Consider the following 12,753-nt stretch of genomic DNA (forward strand, 5'->3'; position numbering starts at 1 on the left):
ATCACCCACTCGTAATGATTACAAAATAACTGCTGGTGATGCTTTATCAATAAAAGCGAAATTCGCCTGATGAATGAGCTTTTCAGTTTTCAAAGACCTTAAGACAGAGGAAAACCATACTGACAGCAAGAAGTTCACCTGAGTGTAGGACAGAATATCCGTGCATTTTCTCGCAGGTGGCGCGTTTTGCTAGTAGTATAATTTATCTCTTCAACCTCTAAAACTACTGACGACGCCTTTAACCTGCCAGAACATTCACGTGAGAAATATCGAATGTAATTATTAGAACAGACTGCTGTTTCAAATGCTGTGGCACACGTGATAGCATCTTAGTCGTTATAAAGCTCTATCTGTAATTTTATTTCATCTTGGAGGCATTGGAAACGATTACTAGCTCTTTCAAGGTAACCACTGAGCGTATCTACGAGCGCGGTTCAATAAGTAGTGCAGCACATTTTTTTCTGTCAGTTTCGGTTCAAAAATATGGAATTTTTTGCGGGTCATCATGGAATATTACCGCTTCAGCCCCTATAGTTTCATGGGGTTTCAATTGGTGGCGGCGCTAAATGTAACCTTCAAAATGACTGTAATGGTGGGGCATTCAGAGTAGAGAGCTGTCATTGACCTTATTTTGCCAGAAAACAAGGGCATCGCAGATGTTCATAGGCGCTTGCAGAATGTCTGCGGAGACCTGCAGTGAACAAAACCACGGTGAGTCGTTGGCGAGGCATCTGTCACGATCGCAACAAGGTCGCGCAAACCTGTCCGACCTTCCGCAGGCCGGCCGGCCGCACACAGCTGTGACTCCTGCAATGCTGGAACGTGTCGACACTCTCTTTCGAGATGATCGACGGATCACAATCAAACACCTCGCTGCTCAACTGGACGTCTCTGCCGGACTCGTCCACCAGTTGGGATACTCTGATGTGTGTGTCAGATGGGTTCCTTGCCGCCAACAGTGGACTGTGAAGAGCAACGGAAGACTCTCTGTGCGTAATCGCTTGTTCTTCACGAGGCTGATCGTGACAATTTTCTGTCGAACATCGTCACAGGCGATGAAACATTAGTTCATCACTTGGCGCCACATCACCTACTCTCCAATGAAAAAGTTCAAAGCCGCACCCTCAGCAGGTAAAGGCAAGGCACGGTCTTCTGGGACTCTGAAGGGATTACCCTGTTCGATGTCCTCCCTAATGGTGCAACGATCAACTCTGAAGTGTATTGCGCTACACTCTGGAAATTGAACAAACGACTTTACCGTGTTCGTCGCCACAAACATGCAAACGGACTTCTCTATAACAACGCAAGGACTCACAGAAGTCTGCAAACCGGAGAGGAACATACAAAACTTTATTGGATTGTTCTACCTCATTCACCCTACAGCTCGGAACCGCGCCTATGGACTTCCATTTGTTTGGCCTAATGAACGATGCACTCCGCGGGAAGCAGTGAGTGGATGATGGGTAGGTTATTGATGCAGCTAGACATTGGCTCCGGCGTCAACCAGTAGAGTGGTCCCATGCGGGCATGCCGCCCCTCCCATTAAGGTGGCGTAAGACCATCGTATTGAAAGGAGATTATGTTGAAAAATAGGGTTTTTTAGCCAGAAGAGTGGGGAATAATGTGGTGTATTAGCATACTATATAAAACCAAGATGCTACAAGGAAAGGAATGTGTTGGCTTACTTATTGAATGACCTTCGTACTTGTGTTTTAACACTATTGCTCATCGGCTCATGCTTAACCAAAGAAATTGTGGATCTCATACATACACCAAAACCAGAAAGTCAAATAGACATGAAGACTAGAGACTTCACTCTTGACATCACCGTGTAGTAACTTGAAAAAGTAAAAGATTGGTAAGGCAATCGTTTTAGTTGACATGAGATTTAAGAAATACATGAAACATTTCGAGAGCAAATTTAATTCATTGCTTATGTAAGGATTTCCATGTTTAAACGGCCCCAGCACGGTAATAATAATGGCGTGTGTCGAGGGCCTCCCGTCGGGTAGGCTGTTCGCCTGGTGCAAGTCTTTCAATTTGACGCCACTTTGGTGACTTGTGCGTCGATGGGGATGAAATGATGATGATTAACACCCAGTCCCTGAGTGGAGAATATCTCCGACCCGGCCGGGAATCGAACCCGGGCCCTTAGGATTGACAGTCTGCCGCGCTGACCATTCAGCTACCGGGGGCCCCAACACGGTGAACAAATGCGAAGTAAGTGTCATTGAAGATCTCTTCAACTTTTAGACATTTACTTTGGGGATTGTTTACCACCCACTACAGTCATCATCGCAACCTCTGTGCGATTCAGTATGCTCTCCAATTACGCAACCTAGTTATTCCATGATGGGAATAATTTGTCGGCATACTAGGTACAATTTCCTTCGCTTTTGTGCTAATGATGTAGTTTAGATCTTTTGTACCAATGAAGTAGTTCAGGTAAAGCTCACTAGTCTCACCTTGACCCACGAGGCAAGGGTAAACAAGTCATAAGTTCTAGTGATTTCCCTAAATCGCTCCAGGCCAATGCCAGGATGGTTTCTTTGAAAGGCCACGGCCAGTTTCCTTCACAATCCTTTTGCTTGTGCTTCATCTGTAATGAGCGCGCTGTCAATGGGACGTTTAGCTCTAATCTTTCTTTCTTCTCCCTTCATCAGGTCTACACCACTGCCATCTCTGTGGTAGTTGGATTACCTTCAGCTAAGTTCCAAATATGTGCCACAAAACCGGGAACATGCAATGCTTCCAGTCTCCACACAACACCCAACTAACACCCAGGAATTTCATCAGAAAGCGGAGCAAAGATACAGTTTAAGGAAACTGCTGGTGTAATTTCACACCTGCGAATGGAACATGAGGTCCTTTACACAACGGAAACATAGCTCGGTCAATTTCATCAGATCCCAGATACCTGTCTTCAAAAACTAACATGCTGTTGAAATTAATCAATATGTCCTTCGTCTCTCGGAACTGTGATGACGATATTAGCGTTGTCAAAGTAAGATTAAATCATAATGTTTCCAAGGGAACTAACGTTCATATCCTGTGGTTTGTGCATCATTCTATTCTCTCTTTTTCACTTGCTTCTTGAGCTATGTCATTGCTGAGTTTTCCAGTGAAACTGTAAGGCGATGACAAGGGGTAATGTGTAAACTGGAAGCGACGTATGTTTCTGGTGTAGTAGTACGAAGTTGGAACTCAGGAGGTGACATGGATCTACAGGCAAATTTTTCCAATAATGGCATCATTGCGTCGGGTAGTGAGATAGCGTACTACTTCGTACCGGAACTGCGATGACGGTAGTAGCCGATACATCACACCGTGACCTCAAGTTACCAAAGTGTCTATGAGTCGAACAGGTCTCCCCGTAACACGTATTACGCATCTGTTCACCGTGTATAGTCGATTTTGAAACAGTAATATTTATGGAAGCTATGGATTATGTTTGATCTCGAAATGTTTAATTTATTTCATCAACATCTATTCCAAGTTCGCTGACATAATAAATTTTGATTTTTTCAAGTTTTTCACGGTGAACTCAAGAATGAGGTCTCCAGTCTCCACATTTATTCGTTTTTCTGTTTTGCCCTACTTATATGATCTCCAACCTTTTATTAGTTAAGCAAGAGCCGATGAGCAATAGTATCAGGAGTTAAGTAGATGGACGTAGAGGCTACCTTGAAAGTGTTGTTAAGCCTTTTGAACAGTCTACAAATTAAATGAAATTACAGTTAGCTTTGTCCACTGAGAAAGATTTGGCCACAGGTACAGTAGTGTTTAATGTAGCTGGCTGTCCTAACAATTACATTCGACAATTCTCATATGAATGTTCTGACAGCGTAGAGGCGTCGTTAATATGAAACAACCAGGAAATAAGCTATGAGCACAATGCGCCATCTGAGAGAATATGCACAGAAGTTCCGTTCCACGCCCACCTAGATGAAATTCTTTCTCTTAATTTGGTTTCTCTCTGTTACGCTCCCTGAAAATTGAAAAGCTCATTCATCAGACGAATTTTCGCTTCTATTGATAAAGCAACACCAGTATTTATACAGTAATCATTGTGAGTGGATGTTACTTCTCGATCCTTTTGTCGTTTTAGTATGAATGACGTAATCGAGTCATTAGTGTCCACATGTGTTAATTGTTCTATATTCTTCTCCTTTAATTTTATCAAAAGCTGGAATCGAACTTACGAGAGCTGTTCAATAAAGAATGATCATAGCATTTTTGATTACATACCTTTACTCGTCCTCATAATTTTGATGGTCCTTCTCAAAGTAGTCTCCCATGAGTGCGATGCACTTGTCCAGCGTTTCTGCCAGTCTTTTAATACATGCTGGAAACCATTTTTTGAGAGGTCCTTCAAAATCGCCTCCGCAGCCATCTGATGATTGATAATGCCTCCCACTAAGGCGTTTCTTCATGTTAGGGAATACAAAAAAGTCACATGGGGCTAAATCCGGACTATAGGGAGGGTGAAGGGTGCACTTCATGTTGACTTTTTGCAAGATATTCAGCAACAATATTGGCAATATGCGGCAGCGCATTATCGTGGTGCAGCTTCCAGCCTGCTTCGCGGAAATGTGGTCTTTTGCGCCTGATATGGACTTGCAAGGTTTTCAGCACATCCCTGTAGTATTGTCCAGTTACCGATGTGAGTGCAGGTTCAACATGCTGAGAAATCATTCCATGAAAATCAAACAATGAGATGAGATAACCATAACTTTCCCAGCAGAAGCAACCACTTTTGCTTTTTTGGGGGTTGGTGATGAAGGAGATTACCACACTGAGCTTTGCTGTTGGCTCTCAGGATCAAAATGAAGTAGCCAGTTTTCATCAGCAGTGATTACATTTGAAAGAAACTTCGCATCTTCCTCTAAATACTTTAACTGCATGCAGACCTGCACGCGAATGTCCTTTTGTTCGGAAATCAACAGTCTTGGAACACATCGCGCACAAACACGTGTCATGTGTAATCTTTCTGTCGCCAACATGTGGGTGGTACCCAATGAAATGTTCAGTATTTCAGAATGCGATCTTACGATAATTCATCGACCCTCTCTCACAATGACAGCAGTGTTGTTTTTTCCTTCCGTAAGAGCAGTAACTCGAGCACCGGGTCCAGCCTCCTTTGAAACTGATTGTGTCCCCTCCTGAAACATTTTAAACCACTTTCGAGCTGTGCTGTAGGGAAGAACAATCTCTCCATAGGCCTCCTGTAACATTGTACAGGCCTCACTGAAGATTTGTTGAGACGAAAACAGAATTTCAAAGCCGCATATTGTTCCTCGTGTGTTACCTCTCCATTGCATATTGAACATGTCTGACCTTGCCTGCCTATCTATTACACGCGGGAACCAGGAGTCCCAACAATGAAACAGCTACGGCGTGTTTGTTGCACATTAAACTAACGGAATATCATAAGATTAAATTTTAGCGCGAGAAATTACGACCATAAAAAATTATGATCGTTCTTTATTGAAGAGCCCTTGAACCAAGCACTCATTCACGTATTTCATTTTCTTCACTGCTGAATGGGCACTTTTATTAGTCATTGTGCAATATTTTCTCTCAAAGTTTGCTTTTCTGGTTTGAGACTGTTATTCAGAGCTCATGAAAGTCCTTTGCTGATGTTCGTGTTTTGTAGCCAATGTTGCTTTTTTCCGTTGTATTATTATGTATTACAGGTGATACCAATGAAGGCAATTGGCGTAACGAAGTAGCTTAAAACACCCAAGTAAGGCAAGGCTTCCTGTCCAGATTGTATATAAGTCAGGTTCCTTTCAGAGTGTACTGACACGATAGCTCCGTACTTAGCAATCATATGCAACCCCTCCGTCGTAGAAAGATCCGTACCTAGAGACTGGAAAGTTGCACAAGCGACACCAGTACCAAAGAAAGGAAATGGGAGTAATCCGGTGAATTACAGAACCGTATCATAAATGTCAATTTGCAGTAGGACTTTGCAACATGCACTGTTCTCGAACAGTATGAATCACCTGGAACAAAACGACTTATTGACAAACAGCCAACATGGAATCAGGAAATATCGTTCTTTTGAAACACAGCTAACTCTTTATTCTCACGAAGTAATGATTACTATCGACAGGGGATCTCAAATTGATTCCATGTTTTTAGATTGTCAGAAAGCTTTTAACAGCGTTCCTCTCAAGCGACTTCTAATCAAATTACGTGCCTATAGAGTGTCGCCTCAACTGTGTGACTGAATTCGTGATTTCCTGTCAGCAATCACACAATTCGTAGGAACTGGCGGAAAGTCATCGAGTAAAACAGAAGTAATATCTGGCGTTCCACAGGGAAGTGTAATAGGCCCTCTGTTGTTCCTGATCTACATAAAAGATTTAGGAGCAAATTGAGCAGTCCTCTTAGATTGTATGCAGATGATCCTGTCATTAACCGTCATGTAACGTCGTCAGAAGACCGAAACGAATTCCAAAATGAAATTAGAATTATATATTAATACCTTCAGCTGCTGACGGGCGTTGATGTATATAGCAACAGGGACAGGTGAAAATGTGTGCCCCGACCGGGAATCGAATGCGGGATCTCCTGCTTTCATGGCAGACGCTCTATCCAGCTGAGCCACCGAGGACACAGAGGACAGTGTGATTGCACGGACTATCTTGAGCACGCCTCCCGCGATACCCACATTCTCACCTTGTATGTCCACACACCACATTCGTAGTGTCCCTACCCAACACACTCATTACTCGAGGAAGACATTCTTACCAAGTCTCGTAAGAGTTCGGGTAATATGTGTGCATCCGCACAGAAGAAGAAGGTCATGGTCGGTAGTGCCAGAACTATACAGGGTATTACAAAAAGGTACGGCCAAACTTTCAGGAAACATTCCTCACACACAAAGAAAGAAAATATGTTATGTGGACATGTGTGCGGAAACGCTTACTTTCCATGTTAGAGCCCGTTTATTACTTCCCTTCAAATCACTTTAATCATGGAATGGAAACACACAGCAACAGAACGTACCAGCGTGACTTCAAACACTTTGTTACAGGAAATGTTCAAAATGTCCTACGTTAGCGAGGATACATGCATCCACCCTCCGTCGCATGGAATCCCTGATGCGCTGATGCAGCCCCGGAGATTGGCGTATTGTATCACAGCCGTCTACAATACGAGCACGAAGAGTCTCTACATTTGGTACCGGGGTTGCGCAGACAAGAGCTTTCAAATGCCCTCATAAATGAAAGTCAAGAGGGTTGAGGTCAGGAGAGCGTGGAGGCCATGGAATTGGTCCGCCTCTACCAATCCATCAGTCACCGAATCTGTTGTTGAGAAGCGTACGAACACTTCGACTGAAATGTGCATGAACCACATGTTGTGTCGTACTCGTAAAGGCACATGTTCTAGCAGCACAGGTAGAGTATCCCGTATGAAATCATGATAACGTGCTCCATTGAGCGTAGGTGGAAGAACAAACTAAAATGAGCTCTAACATGGAAATTAAGCGGTTCCGGACACATGTTCACATAACATCTTTTCTTTATTTGTGTGTGAGGAATGTTTCCTGAAAGTTTGGCCGTACCTTTTTGTAACACCCTGTATACTTAATATGGATAAGGTGCCTGTTCTTTCGGACATGTCCGAGATTACAGACATCATATCCATCTAAGTATATAATTCCAAAATGATTCAGACAAGATACAGGTATGGTGCAAAAAGTGGCAATTGACTCTGAATCATCAAAAGTGTGAAGTTATCGAAATGAGCATAAAAAAGGATCCAGTAAATTTCAGTTCCACGATAAATCACAAAAATCTAAAGGCTGTAAATTCAACTAAATACTTAGGGACTACAGTTATGAATAACTTAAACTAGAAGAATCACATAGACAATGTTGTGGGGAAAGCAAACCAAAGTTTGCACTTTACTGGCAGAACACTTGGAGAATGCAACAGGTCTACTAAAAAGACTGCTTACACTACGCCTGTCCGCCCTCTTCTGGAGTACTGCTGTACGGTGTGCGATCCGCATCAGATAGGACTGACGGAGGACATCGAAAAAGTTCAAAGAAGGGTAGCTGGTTTTTTATTGTAGCAAAATAGGGAAGAGAGTGTCACGGATATATACACGAACTGAGGCGGTAGACATTAAAACAAAAGTGTTTTTCGCTGTGCAGGACCACCTTATAAAATTTCCGTCACCAACTTCCTCCTCAGGGTGAGAGAATATTTTGTTGGCTCCCACCCACATAAGGAGAAATGATCTATATAATAAAATAAAATAAGAGGAATCATATTTCAAACGAAAGATTTTAGTTTTCGTCTTTCCCAAGCGCTGTTCGAGAGTGGAACGATAGAGCAGGCTGCCAGACACTTAATTGTGAATTGCAGAATAATCATACGGATATAAATGACTGTGCAAGTATTAAAATGATTGTTTCTTATCACACTGTTAATATTGTCAGGTGGTGCTAAAAAAAAAAAACAAAAAAATCTCTTTCGGTGAATATACTGTTTCGTTTGCAGTACACTTAAGGCAGAGAAACAAAACCAGCCATGAAGGTTACTGAAGAAGAGGGCTGCTCAGATAATCCCCCGTCTCTTTATCTTCAGTTTTTCAGTTTCAGTCGGCGGATGTAGATATGACTCGTAACTACACTTTAGACCCAAGTCATAGTCATAGAAATGCGAATAAAGCTCGTTCGGCTGTATTTAAGGTTTATATATGAAGACAGTAGCTGTTCTCGAAAGAACAGAATACTGTTGATGACCGTGCAGCTTTTTCCTGGAATAAATGACTAACTGAAACCCTCAGCTGCCGACAGGTGTTGTTAATATACCTCGATGTGGACAGCTGAAAATGTGTGCCCCGACCAGGACCTCCTGCTTGCATGGCAGACGCTCTATCCATCTGAGCCACCGAGGACACAGATGAATAGCGCGGCTGCAGAGACTAATCCCTTGCACGCTTCCCGTGAGACTCACATTCCCAACTGTCCACAATTCTACATATATAATATACCTTATAGACATATGCCCACTCACTCATTACTCGCGCACGCTTTGGCGATTCCCATAAGAGTTTGGGCAACCTGTGCGCATTCGCACAGACGAAGGTCAATGGCTGGGTAACCTTTAACTATATGTATGAAGACAGTAGCTGTTCTCGAAAGAACAGAGTACTGTTGATGACCGTGCAGCTTTTTCCTGGAATAAATGACTAACTGAAACCCTCAGCTGCCGACAGGTGTTGTTAATATACCTCGATGTGGACAGCTGAAAATGTGTGCCCCGACCAGGACCTCCTGCTTGCATGGCAGACGCTCTATCCATCTGAGCCACCGAGGACACAGATGAATAGCGCGGCTGCAGAGACTAATCCCTTGCACGCTTCCCGTGAGACTCACATTCCCAACTGTCCACAATTCTACATATATAATATACCTTATAGACATATGCCCACTCACTCATTACTCGCGCACGCTTTGGCGATTCCCATAAGAGTTTGGGCAACCTGTGCGCATTCGCACAGACGAAGGTCAATGGCTGGGTAACCTTTAACTATATGTATGAAGACAGTAGCTGTTCTCGAAAGAACAGAGTACTGTTGATGACCGTGCAGCTTTTTCCTGGAATAAATGACTAACTGAAACCCTCAGCTGCCGACAGGTGTTGTTAATATACCTCGATGTGGACAGCTGAAAATGTGTGCCCTGACCAGGACATTCTGCTTACATGGCAGACGCTCTATCCATCTGAGCCACCGAGGACACAGATGAATAGCGCGACTGCAGGGACTTATCCCTTGCACGCTTCCCGTGACACTCACATTCCCAACTGCCCACAATTCTACATATATAATGTACCTCATAGACATTTGCCCATTCACTCATTACTCGCGCACGCTTTGGCGATTCCCGTAAGAGTTTGGGCAACCTGTGCGCATTCGCACAGACGAAGGTCAATGGCTGGGTAACCTTTAACTATATGTATGAAGACAGTAGCTGTTCTCTAAAGAACAGAATACTGTTGATGACCGTGCAGCTTTTTCCTGGAATAAATGACTAACTGAAACCCTCAGCTGCCGACAGGTGTTGTTAATATACCTCGATGTGGACAGCTGAAAATGTGTGCCCCGACCGGGACCTCCTGCTTACATGGCAGACGCTCTATCCATCTGAGCCACCGAGGACACAGATGAATAGCGCGGCTGCAGAGACTAATCCCTTGCACGCTTCCCGTGAGACTCACATTCCCAACTGTCCACAATTCTACATATATAATGTACCTTATAGACATTTGCCCATTCACTCTTTACTCGCGCACGCTTTGGCGATTCCGTAAGAGTTTGGGCAACCTGTGCGCATTCGCACAGACGAAGGTCAATGGCTGGGTAACCTTTAACTATATATATGAAGACAGTAGCTGTTCTCGAAAGTACAGAATACTGTTGATGACCGTGCAGCTTTTTCCTGGAATAAATGACTAACTGAAACCCTCAGCTGCCGACAGGTGTTGTTAATATACATCGATGTGGACAGCTGAAAATGTGTGCCCCGACCGGGACTCGAACACGGGATCTCCTGCTTACATGGCAGACGCTCTATCCATATGAGCCACCGCCTCGGTGGCTCATATGGATAGAGCGTCTGCCATGTAAGCAGGAGATCCCGGGTTCGAGTCCCCGTCGGGGCACACATTTTCAGCTGTCCACATCGAGGTATATTAACAACACCTGTCGGCAGCTGAGGGTTTCAGTTAGTCATTTATTCCAGGAAAAAGCTGCACGGTCATCACAGTATTCTGTACCTTCGAGAACAGCTACTGTCTTCATATATATACACTCCTGGAAATGGAAAAAAGAACACATTGACACCGGTGTGTCAGACCCACCATACTTGCTCCGGACACTGCGAGAGGGCTGTACAAGCAATGATCACACGCACGGCACAGCGGACACACCAGGAACCGTGGTGTTGGCCGTCGAATGTCGCTAGCTGCGCAGCATTTGTGCACCGCCGCCGTCAGTGTCAGCCAGTTTGCCGTGGCATACGGAGCTCCATCGCAGTCTTTAACACTGGTAGCATGCCGCGACAGCGTGGACGTGAACCGTATGTGCAGTTGACGGACTTTGAGCGAGGGCGTATAGTGGGCATGCGGGAGGCCGGGTGGACGTACTGCCGAATTGCTCAACACGTGGGGCGTGAGGTCTCCACAGTACATCGATGTTGTCGCCAGTGGTCGGCGGAAGGTGCATGTGCCCATCGACCTGGGACCGGACCGCAGCGACGCACGGATGCACGCCAAGACCGTAGGATCCTACGCAGTGCCGTAGGGGACCGCACTGCCACTTCCCAGCAAATTAGGGACACTGTTGCTCCTGGGGTATCGGCGAGGACCATTCGCAACCGTCTCCATGAAGCTGGGCTACGGTCCCGCACACCGTTAGGCCGTCTTCCGCTCACGCCCCAACATCGTGCAGCCCGCCTCCAGTGGTGTCGCGACAGGCGTGAATGGAGGGACGAATGGAGACGTGTCGTCTTCAGCGATGAGAGTCGCTTCTGCCTTGGTGCCAATGATGGTCGTATGCGTGTTGTGCGCCGTGCAGGTGAGCGCCACAATCAGGACTGCATACGACCGAGGCACACAGGGCCAACACCCGGCATCATGGTGTGGGGAGCGATCTCCTACACTGGCCGTACACCACTGGAGATCGTCGAGGGGACACTGAATAGTGCACGGTACATCCAAACCGTCATAGAACCCATCGTTCTACCATTCCTAGACCGGCAAGGGAACTTGCTGTTCCAACAGGACAATGCACGTCCGCGTGGATCCCGTGCCACTCAACGTGCTCTAGAAGGTGTAAGTCAACTACCCTGGCCAGCAAGATCTCCGGATCTGTCCCCCATTGAGCATGTTTGGGACTGGATGAAGTGTCGTCTCACGCGGTCTGCACGTCCAGCACGAACGCTGGTCCAACTGAGGCGCCAGGTGGAAATGGCATGGCAAGCCGTTCTACAGGACTACATCCAGCATCTCTACGATCGTCTCCATGGGAGAATAGCAGCCTGCATTGCTGCGAAAGGTGGATATACACTGTACTAGTGCCGACATTGTGCATGCTCTGTTGCCTGTGTCTATGTGCCTGTGGTTCTGTCAGTGTGATCATGTGATGTATCTGACCCCAGGACTGTGTCAATAAAGTTTCCCCTTCCTGGGACAACGAATTCACGGTGCTCTTATTTCAATTTCCAGGAGTGTAGTTAAAGGTTACCCAGCCATTGACCTTCGTCTGTGCGAATGCGCACAGGTTGCCCAAACTCTTACGGGAATCGCCAAAGCGTGCGCGAGTATGAGTGAATGGGCAAATGTCTATAAGGTACATTATATATGTAGAATTGTGGACAGTTGGGAATGTGAGACTCACGGGAAGCGTGCAAGGGATAAGTCCCTGCAGTCGCGCTATTCATCTGTGTCCTCGGTGGCTCATATGGATAGAGCGTCTGCCATGTAAGCAGGAGATCCCGGGTTCGAGTCCCGGTCGGGGCACACATTTTCAGCTGTCCACATCGAGGTATATTAACAACACCTGTCGGCAGCTGAAGGTCACAGTTAGTCATGTATTCCAGGAAAAAGCTGCACGGTCATCAACAGTATTCTGTTCTTTCGAGAACAGCTACTGTCTTCATACATATAGATAAAGGTTACCCAGCCATTGACCTTGTCCACATCGAGGTATATTAACAACACCTGTCGG

General features: G+C 45.3%; 1 non-coding gene across 1 annotated transcript; it reads left to right on the forward strand.

Moving 5' to 3' along the window:
• The first annotated feature begins 12,471 nt into the window (after positions 1-12,471).
• On the forward strand, positions 12,472-12,545 carry Trnat-ugu. Its single transcript has one exon. It is a non-coding gene; the product is annotated as a tRNA-Thr (tRNA).
• The last annotated feature ends 208 nt before the right edge of the window (positions 12,546-12,753 follow it).

This window comes from Schistocerca americana, chromosome 1 (assembly GCF_021461395.2).
Source record: "Schistocerca americana isolate TAMUIC-IGC-003095 chromosome 1, iqSchAmer2.1, whole genome shotgun sequence".
NCBI classification, from domain to species: domain Eukaryota; kingdom Metazoa; phylum Arthropoda; class Insecta; order Orthoptera; family Acrididae; genus Schistocerca; species Schistocerca americana.